Here is a 23,994-nt window from a genome sequence, read left to right as displayed (position 1 = left end):
ATCCCCACAAATCCAAGCTCAACTGTACTCAAACTGTCAATCAGGCAACACAAAGGAGGAAAAAAAAAAAAACCAAACCCACAAGTCCCGATCATTCCAAGCTTTTAAACAATGCATAGGTGCCCCCCCACCCCCACCCCAGGAGCTCAGTGGTGCCAGGGAAATTTCCACTTCTTATGATGTTTACTGAAATGAATGCTCTTCTTCTAGATCCTAAAGTCTTTGGGGGCTGGGAACGTCATGCCTGTTTCTGTGTTCCCCATGAGGCACCAGGCTGCACCAGGCTGTACCCTAGAGAATCGAAAGCTCATGGTCAGGATTGTATTTTGGATAGAAGCTGGCAGGTAGCAAGACTGTTGATGCCACCATTGTCTAGCTGAGACGCCTGCATGTAAAACCCGTCTGAGCCCAGCAAGAAGCCTTGTCCCAGTTGGCCTGGCCCACCCCAGGAAGCCAAAAAGGGCCCCAGAGAGGAGTGGGTCTGCCAGGCTGAGCCTCAGCTGCCTGATGGAGCCTGAAGAATGAATGAGCTTTACCCAAAAAAGTACCCGAACATTTGAGCCAAGTGCCTGCTCCCCACCTTCTCCTAGATCCATATACCTTAAAGCACAAGCAAGAGCATAAGGAATCGCCCTTTGGGTCCCCAAGGACACATCTTGTGATAGAAGTTTCTAGAAGTCTAAGAATGTGGGTAGTTTTGCTAAAATCCTACCGGTTTCACTGCAGCCAACCCTGGCTTGAGAAAGACACTCTCCAGGTTGTGGGAACACAGGCCCGGCCTTGCCTTGTAGCTTCAGGAGGCATCGGACGTGTCCTGAATCAGGCAATTTCCTTTCTGTGGAACCCCATGTGTGCACACAATACGAGCTCATTTCCTCCTATTGGCTTTTGTTTGAACAGTTTCCTCTGATACGGGATGTCTTCCGCTCTCCTTGGCTGTTACCTAAATCCAGGCATCCTTCTCAATTCAAGACCCACTCCAATGGGAATTCAGCCCGACCGGCCACATTCTGATGGCCTCTCCCTCCCTCCTGCCTTAGATTAATGGTTAAGTGTCTGGGGCCCCCAACCCAAACAGGGCTAGTCTCAGGGGTCCCCCACTGGCTTTCGCAGTGAGTGCCTGTGTGCGTGCACACGTGTGTCCTAACTCCTCACGGCGATCGCTGGCTACCCATCAACTCTGTTTTGCTTGCTTTACGGAGCATCAGTGCACCAGCAGACGGCTGGATTTTAATCAATGCTTTCTGAGCGGAGGGAATGAGCATTTTGAAAATGATTCACAATGGATTTGAAGATTTGCAGATATCCCTTGATTTGGAAGCATTTAGAAATCTTCCCCAACTGCAAGCTGAAACGGAGACTTTTCCATCCCAGAGTACCATACATTTCTCTTTGTACTCCCTCCCCTATTTTTGAATTTCTTTTTCACTCTTCTGTCCTTAGGTTTTCCCGTGGGCCGATCAAATCAACGGACTCCACACCACCCTTCTTTCCTCTGTGTTTGTGTGTGACCCAAATCTCATGACCCGGGGCACCAGCAAGCACCTAACTTGTGAAAGCATCTCTGCTGTCGAAGGGTTCTCGTGGGGGGAAAACAGGACATGCCACATCGAGTCTTCCAGCACAGGCAACTAGGTCACTAGGGCCAGGAAGGAAGGAACGCACGGTTGCAGGAAACACCTTGCAGCAAATCCTTGCTTATTTGTTCTCTAAGCAACAAAGGGCCAACCTTTCTCCGGGGACCAGAAGGCCAGGACAGACTGGCAGATGTCAGGAGTGTTTCTTGGCCCCCGAGGAAATCCATTCATTTATTCATTCACTTCCAAAAGTTTAAGTTCAGGAGTTTGGTCCCAATGTGAGCCAGTTACCATCTGCTCGAATGACCTAAAAACGGCCCGAGTGGGGACAGAATCAATTTTATCTGCCGAAACAGCTCAAGGCATGGGCGGTCACAGGGTCGGGTCAAGTGCTCCATTTTCACACATGCACTGTATGAAGCTTTCTGAATGTGGCCTGGTCCTCCTGTTGTCAAAAGCAACCGCACTCCTCTGGTTTAGGGAAATATGCCTCACTGTCTTACCACCCCTACCAAACGTAAGTGTGCCCAGAAGTCCGGCCTAAAATTATTTTGAGGAACAGCCTTCTTGCATTTTGTGGCAAAACCGGGAATGTCTTTGTGAGCGATACAAGACTGTAAGAAACTGCAGAAACAGTCATGATGGAGTCGCTGCTCCTTCTGGAATTGTCTAGAAGGTCCGCGGCGTTCCTTGGGGACCATTCCCCAGTAGCTTCGTGTTGGGTCAAAGAAATATAGCCAAAACTATGTGTTCTTTATTCTGTGCAGGATAGAAAGTTCTTGGCATGGGTGATCCCCTTTAAGCCTAATCGTCACCCAGAGAAGTATTATTAAGTGCATTTTTTCAAAAAGTTGAGATTCAGGTACAAGTTAAACTTTGCCTGAAATGGAGCCTGTAGTCTGTGAAACAGCCGGGATCTGAGTGCAGGGTTTAAATGGTCTCTTTAACCCCTGGGCCCAGAGGTCTATTAGTCATTTGTGTTCACATCACTCTGTTTCTGTAATAAATGTAGATTCCTGGGCCCTGTCCCACACATCTCAAGTGAGCATCTCAGGGGCCACGGCCTAGGAATCTGTCACCTGCTTTTTAAACAAGCTTCCTGAGAATTTGTGCAGCCAATGAAACCGGCGTTTGGAGTAACTGGTAAGGGCTTTGAAATGGGTTGGGAAGGAAACCACACTTCTTTCTTCTCTAGGAGCTGGAGGTGGGTGGGGCAGCGAATGCAGAAGAGAAATAGGACCTTGTCCTATGGCTGTAGGAGCTCATTCTGGCCTCGACTGGGGGCATGCTTGTCCTTCACTTAGTTTTCAGGTGGCCCTCAAGGGTAAATAAATAGGCCAATCCATCCTGTGAGATGTGCTGGATACACTGTGCAACTGAACGTCAGCAGAGGTATGTGTCCTACAGCAATTAAGCAACTAAAACGTCCTGTGAAAGTTAAGGGGCTCCAAACCCCTCCTCCACGTGTGTGTTTTGTTCTAAGTCTCTGACCGCCCATTGCCTTCATCAACTAACTACTCTGAGGCTTAAATGCAAAAAAACAACCCTTGGCCGAAGGGGCTGGGGCTTAGCTGGCCTCTCTTTCAGTACTAAAGTACAGCTACACAGACGTGCGTGCAGTCTCCTGGGGGCAGAACACATACCCTCTTCAACCGGAATAGAAACTTCTGGGTGCTTTTGGGTGGAGGATGGACTGTGAGTTTCTGTAAGTATGACTCACAGCTAATAATCATCTATACAAATGCCTGTCTCACTAATAAAACACTTCAATCATTCCACTGCATTCCATGCACATTTAGTGAACATCTACTACCTACCAGGTTCAAGTTGAAAATGCATGGGGGAGTGGGATGATAAGGAAGCTTTACAAGTGGCATCTATATTGGCAGGTTGTTATTTAGGGGAAGAGTGCCAGGCCCGTGATTATCCTTTTGCTGACCCGAAGCAAAATGAGGGGAAAAGCTAAGGAAAATGATAAAAAGACAGAAGAACAACAAAAAGCTTCGACGTAACACTTTGGAAAGAAGCCACAGTCGAGCAGGTGCCATGTCATAGAGAAGCCTGCAATGAGGTAAAGCCTATCTCTCACTAATAACTGGGGATCGATGCCGTATGTCGGTAACCCCACTACAGTTACTTTGAATAGAGCAGGATACATTTCAAGGCAAAGGCTTCTGGGACTCTCCCTGGAGAAGCATTTGGTCCTCAACTTACTCCTTCCTTCCAATTTATCGGATGCTTTTCACCTTTCCTGTTAGAGCAGAATCAGACCTGTTCCCACAAATTTTCAAAAACCGGGTGGTTTCATCCTATCCATCACTCTGCCAGCCTAGTCAACCTCCCCTCAGTCCCACACGGTCTCACCTTAGCCCTGATTCCTCTCCGGCTTCCCTCCGTCATCCCTTCGACTGCTTTAAATATCCCACTCCCTCTGAATGATTTCACCTCCACTGTCCTGGCACCTTGCCTTTCAGCCTCCCAGTCGCCACCCTCCAGGTGTCTCTCAAAGGTCAGGGTGCCGTCTTAACTTCCGCACGTCAAGGTACCAGACTGAGTCCTCATTGTCACTGAACTTTCTTTCTTTCCCATTAGCACTTGGTTTTAGGAGAACCGAATACTCATCCATATTACATCACCCACCCACGTTATTTCTAGGACATAGTGAACAGCATGATTGCTTCTCACAGATCCAAGGGCATTGAGAGACGCCCTGAGGCCCACACACCTGTCCCAAGAACACCTGCTGTCTCTGCAAATCTCTTTGCTTTCAGATTCCCTGCCACCGGGAGTGTGCCTAGGAGATCCCCTCAAATGTAAGTGCTCCCCAAGGCTGTGCCATCAACCATTTTCTAGTTCTCCGAGGGAACCCCTTAGCTATCTCAAACTCCTTTATGATTTCAAATTCCACTCCTCTGTGGATGAGTCCCCAATGGACTCCCAGCTCTGCACTCTATGGAAGCCCAGACCTATACTTCCATGACAACATTCCAACTTCAAACTTCCAGTGACCAGAACCAATCTCATATCTTTCCCCATCCTCCTGCATGTGTCTGTCTCCGGTGTCATGAATGTTTCTGTCACTGAAGTTCATGGTCTCCGGGTCATCCCGGACTTCCCTCCCTTTCCCTTGGCTTCCAAGGGTCCTGCCCCAGCAGCTGGGAAGCCACTCCTGTATGAGTGCATGACCCCTGCCAGATCCTTGTCACCTGCTCTCTCCTCCATGACTTCCTGGGTGCCCACAGCTCTCAGCTCTAAGCTGTACTCACAGAATTATCTCCCCAAGCAGTGTCTGATGTCTCCCCCCGCTCCCCCACTCACCTGTTCACAAACATTTGGTGGCTCTCCGCCGTACTTGGAATAAAGTTCAAAATTCAAAGTTTGGCATTCAGGGTCCTCCACAATTGAGGCATAATCATGCCAAACATTTTAGCTGTGCTCCCATGAATACTCTCTGGATTCTGCCCTACTCTCCAGAGAAACCTGCATGGGTGCTTTCCTTCACAGGCCGTGTCAGAGGCTGCCTCCTCCAAGAAGACTTCCCTGCTTCACCTGCACAGCAGGAGTCTACTGACAAGGAACCTTATACCTCCCTTGTGGCACGAATTACCTTCACCGTTGCGGTTTATTTATACATCTTATCTGTCGCACCAGAGAACAAATTCCATGACAGGAAAGGAAATGAGGAAAATTTAAGACATATTTCCTCAACCTTTCACACGGTACTTTTTTTTTTTTTTCTGCAAATTTTTCTTTTGCCAAGAAAACTTCACTAAATAGAATGTGTTTGCCCCGGCAGAACAAGTAAAGATTAAGTGAATGATGATCAGCCTGTTGACACAGGGCTTTCACTGTGTGCAGGGCACTTCTGGTATCTTGTGGCCCCAAATCTAAACAAAAATCCTGAAACACGGAATGATCACCTTGATCGACTGGGCCAATCAGGAGATCAAAGTTCCAAGTGACTTGTGACTTTTGTTCATCCTAAGTAGGGGAAGCCAGGATTCAAATTCCTGTGGATGGCCCGCAAGCTGTACATTCTTGCCATCCTTAGTCACTCTTATTTATTTTTTGAGACCTGCACTCCCTTGACTTATACGCACTCCCACAAATCTAGGGTTACACGGGAAGAAAGGGCAAACAGTGCGGCCATCTGCGGTCCTCACACAGTTCCTTCCCTCCACTGGTCTTGTTTGCCAAATAGGATTAAAAAAAAGAACCCCAAAACACTTTAAGCACGACTTGCACGTGTTTGTAAGACATAAAACATAAGCACAGGAGGAGAAAAGGACATGCTTTGTAAACCATACCAAAGTGGCACTATTATTATGGTTATTATTTGATGTGGATGATGATGATCTCCTTTTCAAGTCTGAATGTGAAGCATGAACTTCCCCCTGGCCCAGGGGTAGGATGCGATGGTGCTTCAGGGACCTCACTAGTCGTGGGAACAGAGCCCACTGCTAGAGCCCAGAAAGAGGGGAGAACAGATAAGGAGGGGGCGGGGCCGCAGTGAGAAAAGGATATGGGGTGCCATCCCACCCACTTCCCTTTATCTTACAATAGACAGTGCCGGGTAGCCAGCTACACTTTTAAACATTTTATTAAAAACAGAAAGATCACACATCCTAAGTGTCCAGTCACTGGATTTTCACAAAGTGAACACATCTGTGTGACCCACCCCCAGACCGAGGAATAACGTATTAGCAGGACCCTGAGAACCCCTGTCGCCAAAGGGTGACCCCTCTCTTGAACTAGCTACTACATCTCACTAGCTGGCTACATCTTAAATTAACCCTTTGACTGTTGTGGAGAGGACGGCAGTGGGTTCTTGGAGAAGCCCTGTCTGGCAGCAATTGCCATTTCAAAGCAGGGGGTAAAAAAAGTGTGTGTGTGTGTGTGTGTGTGTGAGAGAGAGAGAGAGAGAGAGAGAGAGAGAGAGAGAGAGAAATTTTGCATGTAGGAGAAAAGTGTTTCTAATTTTCAATCCTGAAAATGTGAGGGGAAGAAGGAAGATGGGAAGAAGGGAAATAAGTCAGTAAATGCAGTCTCTTTCTGCGTCCCCCACTAGAAGCTGAAAGGCTCCAGCGATGTGCCATTTTGAGAAAGGAAGCAAACAGAATGGCCCTTCTCTACCTGCCTCAGCCTCCGGCCGGAGCAGATCAGCTCCTGTGCCTGTAGCCTTCAAACATGGGGCTAGGTCGGCGGTGATTATTTGATAGCACAGTGTTCACTAGAAGCCTGATATTCTGTGGAACATATGGTTTTGATTTTGGTGGGTTTTTTTTTTTCTTCTGTTTTTAGCCAGTGAGCAAGATGGAGAGTGTCACAAACCTAACTCCAGAAGGTGCTGGGATTTGCCAAACTGTAAAGGGAAACTAACGCCCGAGCCCGTGTCCCTCCCGCTTTCGCAGCTGGGGGGGGGGGCCCTCGGGGGAGACACAGAGGGCCGGGATGGAACTGCACTGACCGGATCTACGACAGAGACTCCCTACCGTTGACAAAGCACAGAGCCCAAGTCGTGACTCTCTGCACTAATTGTCAGCCTGGAAGGAAGAGATCAGAACATCAAATAAAAATCCACAGGCACACAACCATTAACTCAAGACCCAACATGTATCTGGCTAAGAAGACTAATGCTGACTCCGGTTTCCACCATGTTTTAAACAGCAACGTTCTCCAACTTCCCATCTTGGGTTATCGGCTGCCAACATTTCCCAAAATAAGCACTCCTCTCAATTACTTTTTCTGATCAATTATTTAGCATGGTCTGGGCGATATGACATCAATCTTACCCTGAGGGGGAAGAAATTTATGCTCCCTCGTGGTCAGCTAGAAAACTTGTAGTTTTAATTAAAAAGGCACATTTTCAGCATGGACGAGAGTGCTGGCTGGGTTTATGGACATTAGTAAAACTAGTAGTAAAGAGAGAAAAAAAAAAAAAAGGCAGAGTCGAGGCCTGGGGATCTTTAGGTTAAATATCAACCTGGGAATTTTCCTAAGAGAATCTGGAAGGCTTTTCTCAACTCATGTTTGAGAGCCCTTGAACGGGCTTTTCTCTAGATGAAAACCTGGCCAGCTAGTCGGGAAACAGTTGACCAGCCCTTCCTTTGTTTGCACAGGGTGTCCCTGAGTAGGCCCCGGGCGGAACTGAAGGAGAAAATCCTTCCTGGTTTCTCCCTCTCTGAGGAAGGAGGACAGGTTAGTGCAGCTCGCTGTCGACTGGAGCTGGGATTAATTAGTTCCTTCGGTGACCTTGGCATCTGCTGATGGCGGAATATGTCTCCAAGCTGTGGAGGGGCTGTGCTCAGCCACGGAGGGACTCAGGAGGACCAAGAGCCACGGCGACAACGATCACCATTTTGTTGAGTCCCAAACCAGAAACAACACAACAAAAGAACACCCCGAACAAGTGCTTTAGGTCTAAAAGCCGCTTTAGTGTGGTATTCAAATTGTGTGGATTATCTGTCTGTGTCTGTATACACACTAATCTAGATCTGTTGTTGTGTGTGTACATATCAATGTATATATCTGTGTGCATATATCTATCTGTGTATGTATATTAATCTAAATACATAATATATATTAGCCTAAATCTCTACCTAACTTTATCTGTATATACAAATATTTATCTGTAACTATCTACATATATTAATCTAAATCTGGGTCTACGGCTCAATATGTGTTTACGTATATATTAATGTCTTTCTCTACCTGTCTACATACATATATATCCATCTAAATCAATCTGTCTATCCATCATCCTATGGGTGGTTTTGCAAGTCAATGCCTAGCATCTTGCCAGGTATTTCCAAAGGCGTCTATAGCCTCTTGTTGGGATTGACAAAAATTTTTAAGCATCCCACGCCATTGGGGAAGATGTCTGACCTTCCTCACTTCACCTGCACAGAGCTGAGGGAACACGGCGTGCCCTACCCCTTTCTCTAACACAGCTGGTTCAAGGTTCAAGTAGGATAGCGATGTGGGTCAACGTGAGAAACTCAGAGTGACCCAAGAGAAACTCAGAGCGGGCTAAGTTGCATAAATAAATGTATTACATCCTAAATAAGGGAGCTGCCAGCTGCTCCTATGAGAGGCAGCCTGATTGCCATCTTTCAATATATGAAGAGACTCACCCACTGAAGAAGCATCTGGGTCACTCCAAAAGCCCAGACGAGGGCCGGAGAGTGAAGGTCACTGGAGTCACATTTCGTCTCAGCACAAGGCTGAATTTTACAACAGAATGTTATAGTTCGTAAGCACTCTGGGGCAGTGATTGTCCAGTCAACAGAGGGGAAAGAAGCCATGAGAACCTGGGTAGCAGGGCTGTGGTGGGGGGTAGACATGAGCTGTGCTAGATAATCCCTCCAATTCCTCCCAATTTGGGATTGCCTCTGATCTTCACCTTAAGTTTGTGGGTTTTTTAAGTCAGGAGGAGGGGCTATTAGGGTCTCGAGTGTGTGAGGAGCCCCTTCTGAGGCCCCGAGGCATCTCCCCAAGCTCCCACAGCCCCAACACCTGAGCACCAGCAGAACAGAGAGGTGCAAGTGAGCAGATCACAGGGAGTAAGGAGTTAAGGAGACCAAAGTTCTTGGTGGGTCCCTGCAGCCCCAGAGGCAGCTAGTTCCCTTTGATCCCGACTCTTAATTGCAGCCTACTAGCAAACAGGGAACTTGAAAGAAAAGAAACAGGGAAACTCTGGAGATAGGGTTTGTTTTGTTTCCTGAGGGGATGGTCTTTGTGGTGGCTGCCAGGAAGCTGATACTTTAGGGCTGGAAGGATGGGCTTCCTAAGGGGGCAAATAAATAGACCTTTCTATCAGCTAAGAGCCAGGTGTGAGCGGAACCCCAGGAGCAGTGGGCAACTATGTGTGCCCGTTAGCAGGGGTGCCCGGGAGAGATGCCACGGCAGAGAGAAGAGCAAGAGAAAAGAGAAGATGGGCTGGCTCAGGAGCAGGCCAAGCAAGAAAACAGGATGGTGGGTACACGCACTAGAAACAAGCAGCATGGGCCTCGGCAGAGGATGGGAGACACGCATGTGAGAGAAGAGGGAAGGCGGGGGACAAGAAAAGCGGTTTCTAAGAACTTTCACAGAGCACAGCAAAGCCACAACACAACACATCTCCCTCTTGTACATGCCCCACAGCCGATAATGGGCTTTTACATATGTTATCTATTTAAGGTATCAATAAGTTGACATCTTTAGGTCTTTAAGCTTCTTACACACACACACACACACACACACACACACACACGAGATTCAAGAGTAAAGAAAAGGCCAACAAATGACAACAAATAACGGAGAGAAGGCTCTGGCCATCCCTGGCGATTTATCAGGTCCCTTTGGGAAGGGGAGCTCCTGGCTGAAACTGAACTCATGCCCGAACAGTATGCCACTAATTGCTTGTTTGTGTTCTGTCTTACACACAAGTGTAAGTGGAGTGAATTCGGCTAGCAGTATGTACAAATGTAAGACAAGTTTTTCTAAAGCAAACCCCCAAGGAAGCACCTTTGGAAAAGGTCGGGCCTTTGGAGACCACCGACTGGGGTTTCACCGCTTGCTCTGTCACTTGTTAGTGTGTGACCCTCGCAAGTAACTCAGCTCCCGGGACTTTATTTTCTTCATAAAAATTCTTCATGGGTCAATGTCCACAAAGCTCCCAGCAGAGGGCTTGGCATATAGCAGGCACTCAATATACTCAACTGACACTTGTTTCCCTTCATTCTTGAAAGGCTATTAGTTAAATTAAAAATGCAAGAAAACACCAGCCATCTGTGTGTGAACTGAACCAGCATCTGGGCAGGGAAGACTTCCTCCAAATCAGTTTAGCTAGACTCGGCCCAGGAAAGAGGGGCCACGTGCAGATGGACAGGAAAATGAAGCATTCAAGGAAGGAAAGAGAGATGGACACAAAAGAAGGTGTAAGACTTGTGACAAGATACAAAGCTGTCCACAATCAGGCCTGGACATTTCCCTTGAGCCACCACCTTAGACAGCTATCATTTCTAAAACTGTCTTCACTTCTACTGCAAAACATTAAAAGTAGCATTTTTAAACAGACGCGATCTTCATCACCTTTAACACGTCCTCTCTATTCTTCATATTCTTTGGAGAGAATAAGGGAAGAATGACATTCCCTGCACCATGAAGGGAGATGATGAGTTGGTCAGAGTTCCACTACGAGCACGGGGAGACATCCACAGACCAGCTGTCTAAAGCACAGAACTCCTGGAAACAGCCCAAGGCCCTGCCTTTCACCCTTGATTACAGAGGCTTTGGGGCAAGGCCCACGGCATAAGTCAGTTCACCCTCGCCCCACTCTGAGCCTGAGCAGTTTGGAAAGGCTTACTGTGTCAAGGAGGTAGGTCCTGGCTCCCAGCCCCAGAGAGCACTCCTTGAAAACCACGCCAGATGCAGTGGTCTGCCGCCATCTACATTTATTTTAGCAAAACTGCCATTGTGCTCTAGAGCTTTGCTGATGAGCAGCGTGTTCATCGTCCGGGAGCTTGTTAGAAATGCAGACTCTCAGGCCCCACTCCAAATCTGTTGAATCAGAATCTCATTTTTAATAAGATTCCCGGCTGATTCCCTATGCACGTGGAAGTCTAAGAAGTGGTGCTATGGTTTACGTACTGCGGGGGTCTGCTATGAGGACGGCAACCGTTTACCCACTTTGAGTGCTTTTCTCATTTTCTCGAGCTCCTAATGGCTGGGTTCGGCAGAGACCTGTTGTATTCAAGAATAAACAGACCTCTGGGTCTGTGAGAATAGGATGACCGGTGTCCAGAGAAATCTCCAATCGCCCTGGAAGTAACATTCTAACCAATGACACCACCCCAAAAGGTGTATTTCAAGATACAGACGCTGAAGTCTTGATAGTTGCTGGTTTTAAGTGTTTTCTTCTGGTTATTACTGAAAATCTATTTTTTAAAAAAAGGCTACCGTATATATGAAAAATGCAGCAGGAAGATCTCCCTATCCATCCAGTATCCTGAGACTCTCACCATTACAGCGAACCAATATTTGCCTTCAAGAGGGCCCTGGCTTGAGCACTCATGCCAAAGAGGGTCAACCATGCGCAGCGGGATAATGCAGTGTGGGAAGCCGCACTGTCATCCCGTGGAACCACGGAGACTGCGGTACGGTGCTTAAGAGTCTTGGAACTCACTTTTTGTTGACAATTTTGCTCCTTTGTGGCTGTTTATTTTCCCGATTCTTTGCTAGCATTTCTGCTCTTCTAGGCCTCTGGCAGTCCTCCCCCAAGGCCCATCCTTGGTCATCTGCCTGCCTCCATTTATGGTCCCTTTGCCTTGGAGGTTGTCAGCATCCTTGGCTTGGATTATGACTGCAACACAGGTATGTCTCAATTGACATTTGAAGCCCTGCATCTAAGCTGTTCTCCGTTCCCACACTGTCAGATGTCTATGGAATAGCCCACTTGGATGACCCACCATTAACTAAAACACCACGACCAGAACGCGCCATTCATCATCTTCTTCCGTTCCACCACCCCGCTCCTACTGATTGGTTCCTTTTCCCATCCGCCCCTGTTTTCTGTTAGGGTTCCACTGACATTTTTCCTGATAACTCCAGTGCCATTTTGGCTCTTATAAGCTCTCACTAGTTTCCATTATTTTCTCTTCAAGGACCTTTTGGATTTGCCCTTTCTCTTCTATCCTCACAATGCTATTCTAAGCCCACTTTTTCCCACATCATACCTAGAATATGGCAAAAGATTTTTTTCCCCCCAGTGGCATCATATGTTACAAATTTTCAGATCTCCAGCCCTCTCTTACAAGTTGTAATTGAACACTTTTAAAACACTAGATATGATGTTATAAGTAACAAAATTAAGCTCGACATAGCTCTTCAGGTCTTCCATATTCGGACTTCCCCCACGTTCTATTTCCCCACTACCCCTATTTCCTACTGCTCCCCAACATCTAATCCCTGCTCTCCAGAGACAAGTTTAAGCTTCCGCACTGCCCCCTACATCACATCATGCTGTTTCCTCCTCTGGAGATGACTTTCTTTTCTCTAATTCTGACTCCTGTCCTCTCCGAACTTTATTGAACAAATACCCCTACCTGAAAAATATCTTTGAGCAGGCACAACTGTCATGAGGTTGTTACTTATTTATAAATGTTACACTTGCATAACAATGCTAATATGTTACATATATTATCCAACATATGTGAAAATCGACATTTTAAAAGGATGAGCTAAATAATGTATAAGACACAAGTTCAGCTATTCCTTACCTAGTGAATCATCTTGCCCTAGGTCGGGTGTAGACTTCCCACTTTAGGACCACTGATCTGGACAAAATATATCCATTCAGAGCTACAGGATAGAGCTTCCTTCTATAAAGTTATCTACTACTCCAGCCCGAACAAAGTTCTGCTTGCTTGAACAACCAGAGCATTTAAAATTACAACTAGTAAATCACTAATATAATGTATGCTTCACCAATACTTTTTAGTTGATTAATTGAAGTTTGCATCTAGGATGCCAGAAATTTATAGATTTTTAAAATAATTCAATATCTTAATTAAAAATATTACTGTCTTTCCAAAATTGCTTGGGTTGGGCTCTATCCACTGTGCAACATCCATTACAAGAAAACTCCAAGTCAGACTGCAGTGTGACTTCATTTAAAGACTTTTATCTCATTGAATATCATGTGCACAGATTCCCATAGCTTTGAGGACTAGCTTTTCTGCTTTTTTTGGCTACTGAAAAAAAAAAAAATCTTTGAACACATTGTTTAACCTCACTCAAGTTCAGTTTTTGTTTAAATTATAAAACAGGAACAAGAAGGAAATGTTGGGACCATTAAAGAAGTGATAAAAACTGAAGGGATACGTACCTGTAAGACATCACTGTTATTATCACACCTAGCACTTTGGCGTCATAATATGAACTGTATCAGTCATATCTGGGATCTCTAAAAACAATTGCCCTCCTACCTCCACCTATTTCTTTCTGAAAATGAATGATTTTTATTTTCTCCTTTTCATTTGCTCAGCTGAAAACACGGTGCTGCCTACCCTGTCAGGGTCTGAGCTTACATACTGGCTCTAGCAAGTATTAGCGATGGGCTCACGGGTGTGTTACTGAACCTTTGGGAACTTCTCTCGTTCTATGGACCATCATTAACTTTGCGGGGAGAGCATTAACGTTGTGATATTCTTCAAAGGCTCAAATTAAATGAGATATGTTGTAAAATATTAATTTCTCCCCCACCCCATTAGCAGGCCTAAGAGGACTCAATGAGAAGCTCTCATAGGCAAAAGGAATACTTTGAATTTTGGTTTTTCCCACGTGTGCGGGCAATTTACAACCATTAATGAACTTTATGTTCTAGAAGCACCTCCCTGCCATCCATAGCCAAACTTACCTGGCTACTATGTGGCTAGGCTGGTGCACGAACCCAGTATAGGTTTTGTCCCCTGGCGCCTTCTGAACAGTCAGAGCTGAGAAAGCAAAGCCATCAGCCTCTCTTCTTGTTCTGCCTTGGGAACTAGGCTGTCTGCAGTACTGGTTACAAGGAATTGTCCAAGAAAGCTTGTGGGGACAGGAGATAGTGACATGTGTACATGCACCAGGGATACTTAGAAGTTTTTCCTGCTTTTCAAAATTCAAGTCACTAACCACGGGCAAAAATAAATGAATAAAAGTTTTTTGTTTTTTTTTTTTTAATCCAGTTTATAACTCATCTGTTCCAGGAGCTTTACCCAGTGCTCTAATTTTAGGCTTCTGGATTTTTTAAACCCTCTTTTTTGAACTGTTAATTGAGATAAGGTCTGTGAAAGCCCTTTGTAAAGTGTAAGAAACTATACATATGTTAATTATTCTTCTGAAGACATTTGTGTGCTGACCTATTCTTATCTTGTTTGTAAGTATCTTGTTCCCCAGCGATCGTGGATTGCAAATGCTTAAGACCCAGGACCTGCAGTGCTGGGTGTTCCTTGCCTCCTCCCTCTGTCCTCTGAGGGGGGCTCACCCCCCCCCCCCCCCCACAAGCTCGTACAGCAGCCAGCTGCCTGGATGCTCCTAAACCTTAGAACAGCCCATCTGCCTGCCAAGACTCGTAACTAAAAAGACTTCTTTAGGCTCGTTTACGTCCCTCAGTCTCCCACTCAGTTCTCCACAAAGTGAGTCCTTAACCTTGCAGTTTGTCTGCACCCAGAAAATACACAGAGATGTTAGAGTAAAGAAAAAAAAAAGTTAGAGTAAAAAGAAAGAAAGAAAGAAAGAAAGAAAGAAAGAAAGAAAGAAAACAACAAATAAGCAAAGGAAAGCAAAAACTTTGTGTTTAAAAGGGGAAACCTTTTTTTTTTTTTTTTTTTTTTTTTAAGTAACTCTGTTTTTAAGGGGAAAAGCGGAGGTAGTTTAATGCTCCAGGGTGGGGAATCAGGTTTCCTTACTGGGACGGGGATGGCGAGATAATTACATCAGGGGCTCCCAGGTACCCCGAGGCTCTGGAGTATGGGAGAGGATCTAGGATTTCCTTTTGGTGACTGGTGTTTAAGGCTTTTTAGATGCGTCCATATTCCCCAGTCACTTTGGGGCTGAATCTCAGCTTGCTGAGACTGGGTGATTGCTCTCAGTGGCCTCTTATTTGGGACTTTCCAGCACATTCTCATAGGTCTATTGCCCATCTTACATCTTTATATGTTATTTAAACAGCACTTATGCTGAGGAAAGTAACAGAGGTGAGGAAAGTGCATATAGACATTTAAAACTCAAAATTCCTTCCCTTATTCTCCCCCCACCAAACACCAAGAACAATCTGAAACCTACAATTAATGCCTGATAGTCAAGGTGAAATTAACATTAACCAATACATTTATTAAAGTCTTTAAAACTTACAATTTTGCATCATTTCTTTCTGCCGCTGATTTTGCACATACACTAAGTCAGGTATTAGGTAATTGACTCGTTTTAACTGAATAGCAAAAGCCAGAGAACCCAAGAGGTGTTTAATAAACACTTGTTGACTGATTGATGGAATATACTGACCTAGCATCTTCTAGACAATGCGTTCTTTGTCAGAGCGCTAAGGTAAGTCGTTGGGTCCACTTTTATTACCAAGCGTTTCTCCCGCGTCAAGGGGAGTGGGCCAGCTGAAAGTTTGTCCACTGGCCTGTGGCTCAGGTTCACAAAAGAAACCCTGGGGCTTTACCTTTCACACTGTTTTCACTCTCACAACAGAAGCGGGACTAGCCTTGGCTGCTGAGCCTTCGGAGGCACCGACCTGATGCAGACTCAGCCTTGACGCCACCCTGGACTGCTTACTATGAATGTTATCACAGCTGCAACCCCCAGTTTGCACACAAAACCTAAGAAACAACTGAGCTGAGTAAAAAAACCAGGAGAAAAACACTGTATTGTAACTAATTTAAAAGCCCAGCTATGTCTTCCTGCCTCGTTCTTCCGAGAGAAACCAATGCGTAAAATATCAAGTCCCTGGCTCCACGCGGCCAAGCACAACTCCGCCCATCTGGTTCGGTGGACCATTCCAGAAAGGACGCCTGGGCGCATGACCCCTTTGCTTCTCTCTGCAGCCCCTTCCTCTCTTTCCTTGCCAGGCCTTCGGGCAGACTTTGTGAAAGGAGCGAAGTCCTTTACCCTGTTCCCTCTGTCCCTGGGGTTCCGTGCTCACCTGGCCTGACTCTGGACCTACAGCTTTGCCTTGACTTTGCTACTGGCTGATGGTTTACACCCCCACCTTTCTCTAATGCCCCTCGCCTCCACTCCCCCTGCTCTCTCGAGCTGCCAGATTTCTCTGCCTGATATGACACAGTAACTGTTTCTGACCCTGTCAGCTCTCAGGTGCAGCTGTACCCAGAGATATTCAAGGCCCCCAAACTATGTTTTCAACAAACATGCCCCACAGTTTTATCACCTTTCATCAGTCAGAATCCTTTACCCCTTGCAACGTTACCAACCTGCTTCTATGCTGACGATACGTTTTGTCATTTTGGAAAATGTAAACAAATCAATATGCCTTCTTCCCCCATCTTCTCTCATTATCAGTAAGAAAGTGCAGGAGGAAAGGGAGAGGAAGGGCATGAGAGACTGAGCCTGGTCAGTCTATCGTCAGGAATTCTCTCAAACTCAAATCTAAATGCTTTTCTCCCAATTCTCGCTCGGAATCTTGAGTGCCTGATCTTGAATTTCGATGGCGCTCCCCGAGCGCGGGACTGGCTGGTGGCCATGTGATATTGATTTGTTTTCGCCATAGCAACAGCAAATTAAAACAACTAGCAGAGAGGAGGCAGGCCGGTAACCAGTAAAGCTACATAACCAGTATATTTTGCAAGCGTATTTTCCTCTTTTCCTCATATTCTCTCTCTTATTCAATCTACTCTCGCAAATTTAATGCAAAGTCAAAGCAAAAATAGCACTAAATGCTTTGGGCACTACAAGGCCTATGTCTGAAATAGTCTGGTTGGCACAGCTTCTGGTATATTGCATGAGATCGATGGAGAAAATGCAAACAGCAATGCTCTGAATTCCTTGGAAATTTTGTTTGTTGGTTTAAGGATAAATATCCCTAGAAAATTGACCTGAGCACACAGTAGAGTGAAGGGTTCTGGAAATATGACTATCTTAATACCCTAAGGCATTTGCCAACTGTTTCATTAATACGGAGGTTTTATCCCTTTGTACTTTAAATAGCTCATTGTGGCAAGAGACAGATGACTTCTTTTTATTTTATTTTATTTTATTTATTTTTTTGGTACAAGGTCAAGGCCTCTCAAAATGAATGCTGGAATTATGAGAGAAAAGTGTAGCAAGTATTACTCAGTTCTATTAAGAGAGAGAAGAACGAAGGACGGTGCCTGCTTAGGGCTACACGAGCAGCTGGAAAGGGAATGTAAACTAGAACCGGGAACTCCCCAGAACTCCGGTCTGTTCGTCTGGTAATTCTCCCTTCAGAGGCCCCATATTAAACGCTACCTTCCCCTGATCTCTCCGACCCAGGTTACCACCTGTGACACAGATTAACAGCCTGCAGTACTGGACTTCCCTTCCTTCAGCCCATCTGCACCAGGCATGGTGCTTTTTATGTAAAAGCAGCTGTTCCCACCATCACGGCCAGCCACGAACTTGGTGGCATAACCTTGGTCCTACACAGTGGCTCCGGGGGAACTGGGAATGAGGCCACAGGCACTATCCACCCAGGTGGCAGTACTGGGCTGTGCCAGGCGAAGTTGGGCCAGAAGCAAAGCCCGTGCTCCGCTCCCCACTGCTCTTCGCCAGCACGGCCAGAACCCTGCAGAGAACCTGCTCAGACCCGCCCGACGTGAGGCAGGTAGGAGATGTCCTATTTACGCTGGAGATGGGTTTAGGGTTTAGAAAGGACGGGCTAAAATATGAAGACATAACTCAAGACCTGCCAAGTGAGAGTCAGAATGTTCCTGGCCAGGACATAAAGCAATATTCCTCTCCACAAGCCTGAATAAAAGAACACCCAGCAGAAATAGTTGGGGGATGACGTCAGAAGTTCTGGGCTAGTGTCCTGCACTTCTCCTTGAAAGTAAAAACAGTGGGTCTGGAAGAATCTACGTGGCATTGCCCTTATTTAAATGAATATTTGAACTGCTCCTCAGAAAACAGGCAGGATAGCTGAAGAAACTTCATCTTATTTAAAGATTATAAGCATGCCCTCCTTTTTTCCCCCACTTTATTAGCTCCCCAATGCACATATTACCAAATTAACAAATTGTCTTTCCACTTAACCTTTGTCTTTTAAAAGGACAGTAATGTTTCTCGAAGAGCATTCACGGTAGTAGTGGTTAGGCAAGTCAGATTTTTTTCTTCGCTTCAGTGCTTGCTAACTATTCTAAAAATGTTACACATTTATTGTAAACACATGCTTCCGAGGCCTAACAAAACAGCACAGTTTCCTCATGCCTGGCAGAAATTTAAAACGGAAAAGGGCAGAAAGAATTCTTTAACAAATATATCATTTCCTTCTCTTGGGCCAAGTGTGTTAAAAATAAATCTCCATCATTTCTCCCTGCTGCTTCTCGGCAAGAAAGTTGATATGGTTCGGCATAGTGAAGACACAGCTTTAAAAGCTAGCCTGCCCTCATTAAATTATTCTGCTGGCTGTGTGTTCTCATTAAAAATGCATAAAGATCAGATAATTGCAGTAAGCATTATTAACCCAGCTTTACTTTTGAATATAATGGTTCCACTTTTAAGCTGGAAACAAAGGCTCAGAAAAAGAAATGTAAACATTGAACTACAGTATCGAAAACTTGTCAGAAAGCTACCTCTTGCTGGCTTGTTAAAAAATGTGCTTTTGAAACTCAAAGCCGTGGCATTATAGGGCTAGGTGGGTCCCTAATTTCTAACACATAGACGTATTTTTGGCTAAACATTCAACCGATGGTTATTTACTATGAAGTTTTCCTTTTCTTCTTCATTACCAGTCCGTTTTCAAATAGCAGGATCAACGTAAACTTTATTTATTCGGGAGCGAACTGGGGCAGTAATGAAAATTTTCTAGAACAAGAACATAAGAACGCTCCCAGGAATTCACAGTTTTTGTTGAGTAATAAAATGGATCTCTTCTTTGAAATAAACACTCGTTTTATGCCTCACCCCAGTCAGGCGGCACAGATTCAAGCTTTTGCCGTTTCTTTCTTTCTTCCTTTTTTTTTTTTTTCCCTCAAATCAAAATGTTACGTAAAACTCCAGGGTCCCCGGCAAGTGTTACATTTGAATTAGTGGAATCCGGTTTCCCTGGCTTCCCTAAGCAACACACATGGAATGCACCATATACTGCAGCAAACTCTTTAAACATTCAAAAAAAAAAAAAGGGGGGGGGTGATTCTCTTACCTTGTTTAGCTCTGCCTCTTTTTCCCTTTTACAGTAACCCCGGGAACATCTGGCAGAATCCAGCGGCCGAGGCTTCTCCACTGCATCATGAGGCAGAAATTTCCATGTAAATAGTCCTCATTCCCTGTGTATTGTACTCTGGGAGCCGTCTGCCGTATCTGGAAAATTTTGCCTTCAGATGATGAAGCAAAGACAGTCTAAACTCTGTTGCTGTAAAGCTGCAGCCCTTCCTCCCCAAATCCCTCCCAGCCGGGGGCAGCCAATCCCCGGGCAGCTCGTCAGCCCTCCTCGTCTGAAACTGGCTCTTATAGGATGAGTGACACAGCAGCACAGCACTTGCGGTGTGTGAAAACAGTGCGTCCATACTGATGAAAGAGGAATTTCCCTCTCCGAAGAAAGCAATCATAGCACCAAGACAAAGTGGCACATAATTGGCAGAGCCGGGAGAGGGGTAGCTGGAGAAAACACCCTCCAAGACAGCCAGCCCAGAGCCTGGGACTGCGCTGTAAAGACTTTCGACGATACCAACTCCGCAGATTCAAAAAAGAAACCCAGGTTGTGCAGGAGAAGCTGAAGTCCTTCTCCCATCTGACAAAGCATGGGTTTGGTTTTTGGGTTTTGGTTTTTGAAAAGGGAGAAACAATTCAGCGTCTGCCGTGGAAATTAATACCTTACAGGGAGGGCATTTACAGCTGATTCCTATTAGTGAGGGAGAATGTGTGAGCCCAAGTGCATATTCAAAATCAAAACATGCTTAACCCCCTTGCACACAGTTTTCCTGGAGAACATCTGTTACTGCAGCGGTTAATTACTGTGGCTCGTACAGCTTTCATCTAAGTTTTCCAGCCACTGGGGTCTTCAATTAGGGAATTCTGAACAATAAAATTGATATCTACACATTACCCTTTTGTCCTGCTGGCAGGCCACGGCGAGACGACTAGGTGTGCCTTCACCTAATCCTAAGGTACCTCAGGTACCATTTGATAAATACGGTGCCTTGGCCCATATCGTCATCAGTGAAGCAGTGATTACAGGAGGATATTCACAGCTGAACACACACGGCACATGATCCAAGGGGCACCATCGGGTGCCATTCCCCAAAGGTTGTCTAGACGTGCCGAAGTTCCCTGAGATAAAGCAGGAAAAGAGAAACGGAAAGGTTAGTATGGGTTATTTATTTTTTCCCCCCAGTCAACAGTGCTCCTGCAAGCTCTGAAAAAACTCATATGGCATTTGGAAAACACAAAAAGAAGCATACATTTTCCTTCCACTTAAACACAACATTCTGAATTTAAAAAATGAAGTGTCATGATTCCAAGACCAGACCAAAGCAGGAACAAAGACCCATTCATCCGGAAGGTTGAACCAACGCACTATTGTTTATAAGCAACTGTTCAGTGCATCTGTAATGAAGTACCATTTGGGGTGGGATGTAATGGTTTCCCTTGATTTTGCTAACTGCAGTTTAAAAACACAGCATTTCCTGGGATTTCTAGGCTATTTCTTCAATAGAATATCACACGTTATTCCCCTCTGATTTCATGCTTACAATAATAATTACAACAGTTTTCATCCCAGTGTAAATCCGTCGTCACGTATAACTTTTAGGTTTCTGTCTACTACGATCTTTTTCTGAAAATTTAAATAATCTCTACGGTCAAACTGGTAGAAAATTATTTTTAGCTAGCGATACACTCAGTATTATACTGCACGCAAATGGACAACCATAGGTTGTCTCCTCTTTCCCATCTCTCTGGTTCTGCCTATGAAATTACCATTCCCTTCATTTCGTTCCTGAAATTCGAGTCATCTTTGACTCGTTCTCCTACTCTCATTCAATGAAATGAGGTCTTGTTGATTTTTCCTCCTGGCTAGTGAAGAACTCTGATCTGATACCTGGATAATATAAATGCCAGTAAGTTGGCCTCTGGGATCAAGCCTCCCCACATTCAAGAAGATTCCCTGTTGCCAGACAGGTTTTCCCATCATGCAAAGTCATGCTCCTCTCATATTCAATGCCTCCTTTCTTAAAATCCAAATCACAGACTCTCAACGTTCTTCATAACCTGCCCCCCCCCCCCCACTTTCTAACTCAACTTTTTCTACACTGTTTTCCTAAGTGAACCTCCTGATGGAGGCATGCTCATTTCTCTGGGACCTGGCTCCCACAGTCCATCCCCAGACCTGACTCCCAAGGGCTTCACTTAACAAAATCTTATCCAACCTTTAGACCTCAGCTTGCATCCTCATTTGTCTGTTATGGCTTCTCTGTTCACATTGTCTTCTCTGACGTTCTTCTCCTCTGAAAGCGTTCTGCGCTGTTCGTTTTACCAGGCCATTAAACCCCTAATGGTGAGCTTATCGCCCCACCTCGGAAGGCAAGGTTTGCATAGTATATCAAGATAATGTACTTAAAACATCTATACGGTGGCTGACACATGACAAATGTCCACTAAATAATGGCCACTCTTACTGTTCTTTCTACATTTTCGTCGTATCTAGTGAGGTGCCATGAGTAAACTTGCTGATTTCATGATTCCTATCTCGAGAATTGCTATCATATCCATCCAATTGCACAAGCCAAAAACCTGGCGGTCATTCTTGATGCTCTCTCCCCAACCGCCATACGAAAGCCATTATCAAAGCCTATTAGGTTCTGTACTAAATGTTTAGAAATGTTTCACTTCATTCCATCTCTGCCAATGCAGTTTTGTCCAAGATATCTGTGTCTTTCACCACGACTATTGAAACAGGCTCTTAGCTGGCCTCCTGCATGTTTTCTTGATCCCTTCAGTCCCTTTTCCACACATCAGTCAAAATAAGAATTCACTTGAAAGTAGAATTCTGATGATTCTACATTCTTCTCTCTGCTCAAAATCTTTGCTATGGACTGAACTGCGTCTCCCCCAAATTCCTGTGTTGAATCCCTCAGCCCCAACGTGACGGTATTTGGAGATGAGGTCTTTGGGAGACAATTAGGTCATGAGGGTGGAACTCTCATGATGGAATTAGTGCCCTTAAAAGAGAAGACATCAGGGAGAGAGATCGTTTCTCTCTCACCCAAGTGACAACACAGACAGAAGCAGGCCATCACCAGAACCTGACACACTGCAAGCTGATTTCAGACTTCTGGCCTCCAGAACCCCAAGAAAGCACATTTATGTGGTTTAAGCCACTCAGTCTACGTAGCATTTTGTTATGGCGGTTTGGGATTGGGAACAAGACAAGAGTCCTCAACATGGCCTACAAGGTCCCATGATATCCAGCCCTAACCTACCTCTCTAGCCTAATCAGAAGCCTTTTCTTCAGGGAACTCTTCCCTGACCCCCAAGATGAGTTTAGGTCCCACCTGTTGTTTTTCTCTCACGGCCTGTGCACTCCAGAGCAGTGCTTCTCAATTTTAACGTGCGTGCAAATCCCCCAGGGATCTTGTTAAAATTCTCTCTCAGTAGTTCTTGGGTGAATACTGAGATTCTGCTTTGCTAACAAGGTCCCAGGTGATGCTGATGCTTCTGGTCCATGGACTACTCTTTGAGTAGCAAGATTTTATAGATGTTGTTTACTTTATAGCACTTTTTATAGGGTATGGAGATACATTTGTTTGGTAAATTACTGAAGATCTACTCAACCAGCTCATCAGCATTAGAAGTCACTATTGTTTCTCCAGCCTCTCATCTAGTATGTGCCTGGCACCTGACAGGAAGTGCCCAGTAATAAATATGTGTTTTGAATTAATGAATTGATCAATACAACATACTGCAGATCCAAGCTGGACTTTTCTTTCTTTTTCTTTTTCTCCCCTCACCCTTCCTCTTCTCTTCCTCCTTCCATCTGTAACTCAATATTGGAAGCCGTGAAACTCTGCAAAGAAAATTAATGTTTATTGAAGTCATGATATACTAAATAGAAGGGAGAATGATTGAGAAACCAAATAGAACAAGTGCCAAGAAAGTGTGACCTATGTCAAAGTAAAGAAGGTGGACACAGGACTCAAAACCAAAGACATTTGTCCAAAAGAAGTTGTCAGTTATCTCCTTCAGGTTGATGTATTCAAGATCTATAACTCCGTCCCTTTCTCTTAACCTCTAGGCCCAATTTGTCACTTGAATGGACCAGGGATGACTCATTTTCACCTTGTCTGTAACTAAAATCATTGTTTGTTTTATTGAAGTACATTTCTCTTACATTTCCCACTTGAGTGAATGGAGCCACAACCGCCTTTGATGCCCACCTCTGTCTCAACATCAATATCCAAACACCCCCACATTCTATAAATTCCTATCTCTTGAATTCGCCCGTGTCTCCCCATCTTCACTGCTGTGTCCCTAATTTAAGTCCTCATCCTCTTCTGTCCACTCTTCACCTCTCTGCTTCCAATCTTGGCCCTCACTTATCATGCCATTATCTACATAAAGTCACTGAGGGGTGCCTCTTATCTTCATGATGAATCCCTTGCCTATTTCTTGAATATATGCTCTCACCACTCCTCTTGAACTCACTTCCCTCGTACTTAATACCCAACACTAATTACTAAACTAGTTTTATCCCTAAAATGTGTTA

At 45.1% G+C, this 23,994-nt stretch overlaps 1 protein-coding gene across 7 annotated transcripts in view; it reads right to left on the bottom strand.

The window, feature by feature from the left end:
* The window catches only part of MBNL2 (muscleblind like splicing regulator 2), a 158,024-nt gene extending 138,365 nt beyond the window's left edge, over positions 1-19,659 (bottom strand). For all 7 annotated transcript variants that reach the window (XM_049647502.1, XM_049647501.1, XM_049647504.1 and 4 more), the window contains exon 1: positions 19,435-19,659. The gene's annotated coding sequence lies outside the window, so the exon portion shown is untranslated. The remainder of the gene's footprint in view (positions 1-19,434) is intronic.
* Positions 19,660-23,994: the final 4,335 nt, after the last annotated feature.

This window comes from Panthera uncia (genome assembly GCF_023721935.1).
Source record: "Panthera uncia isolate 11264 chromosome A1 unlocalized genomic scaffold, Puncia_PCG_1.0 HiC_scaffold_16, whole genome shotgun sequence".
In the NCBI taxonomy this organism is placed as follows: Eukaryota; Metazoa; Chordata; class Mammalia; order Carnivora; family Felidae; genus Panthera; species Panthera uncia.
Note: the sequence above shows the minus strand (reverse complement) of the source record. Positions and strands in the feature narration are given on the sequence as shown.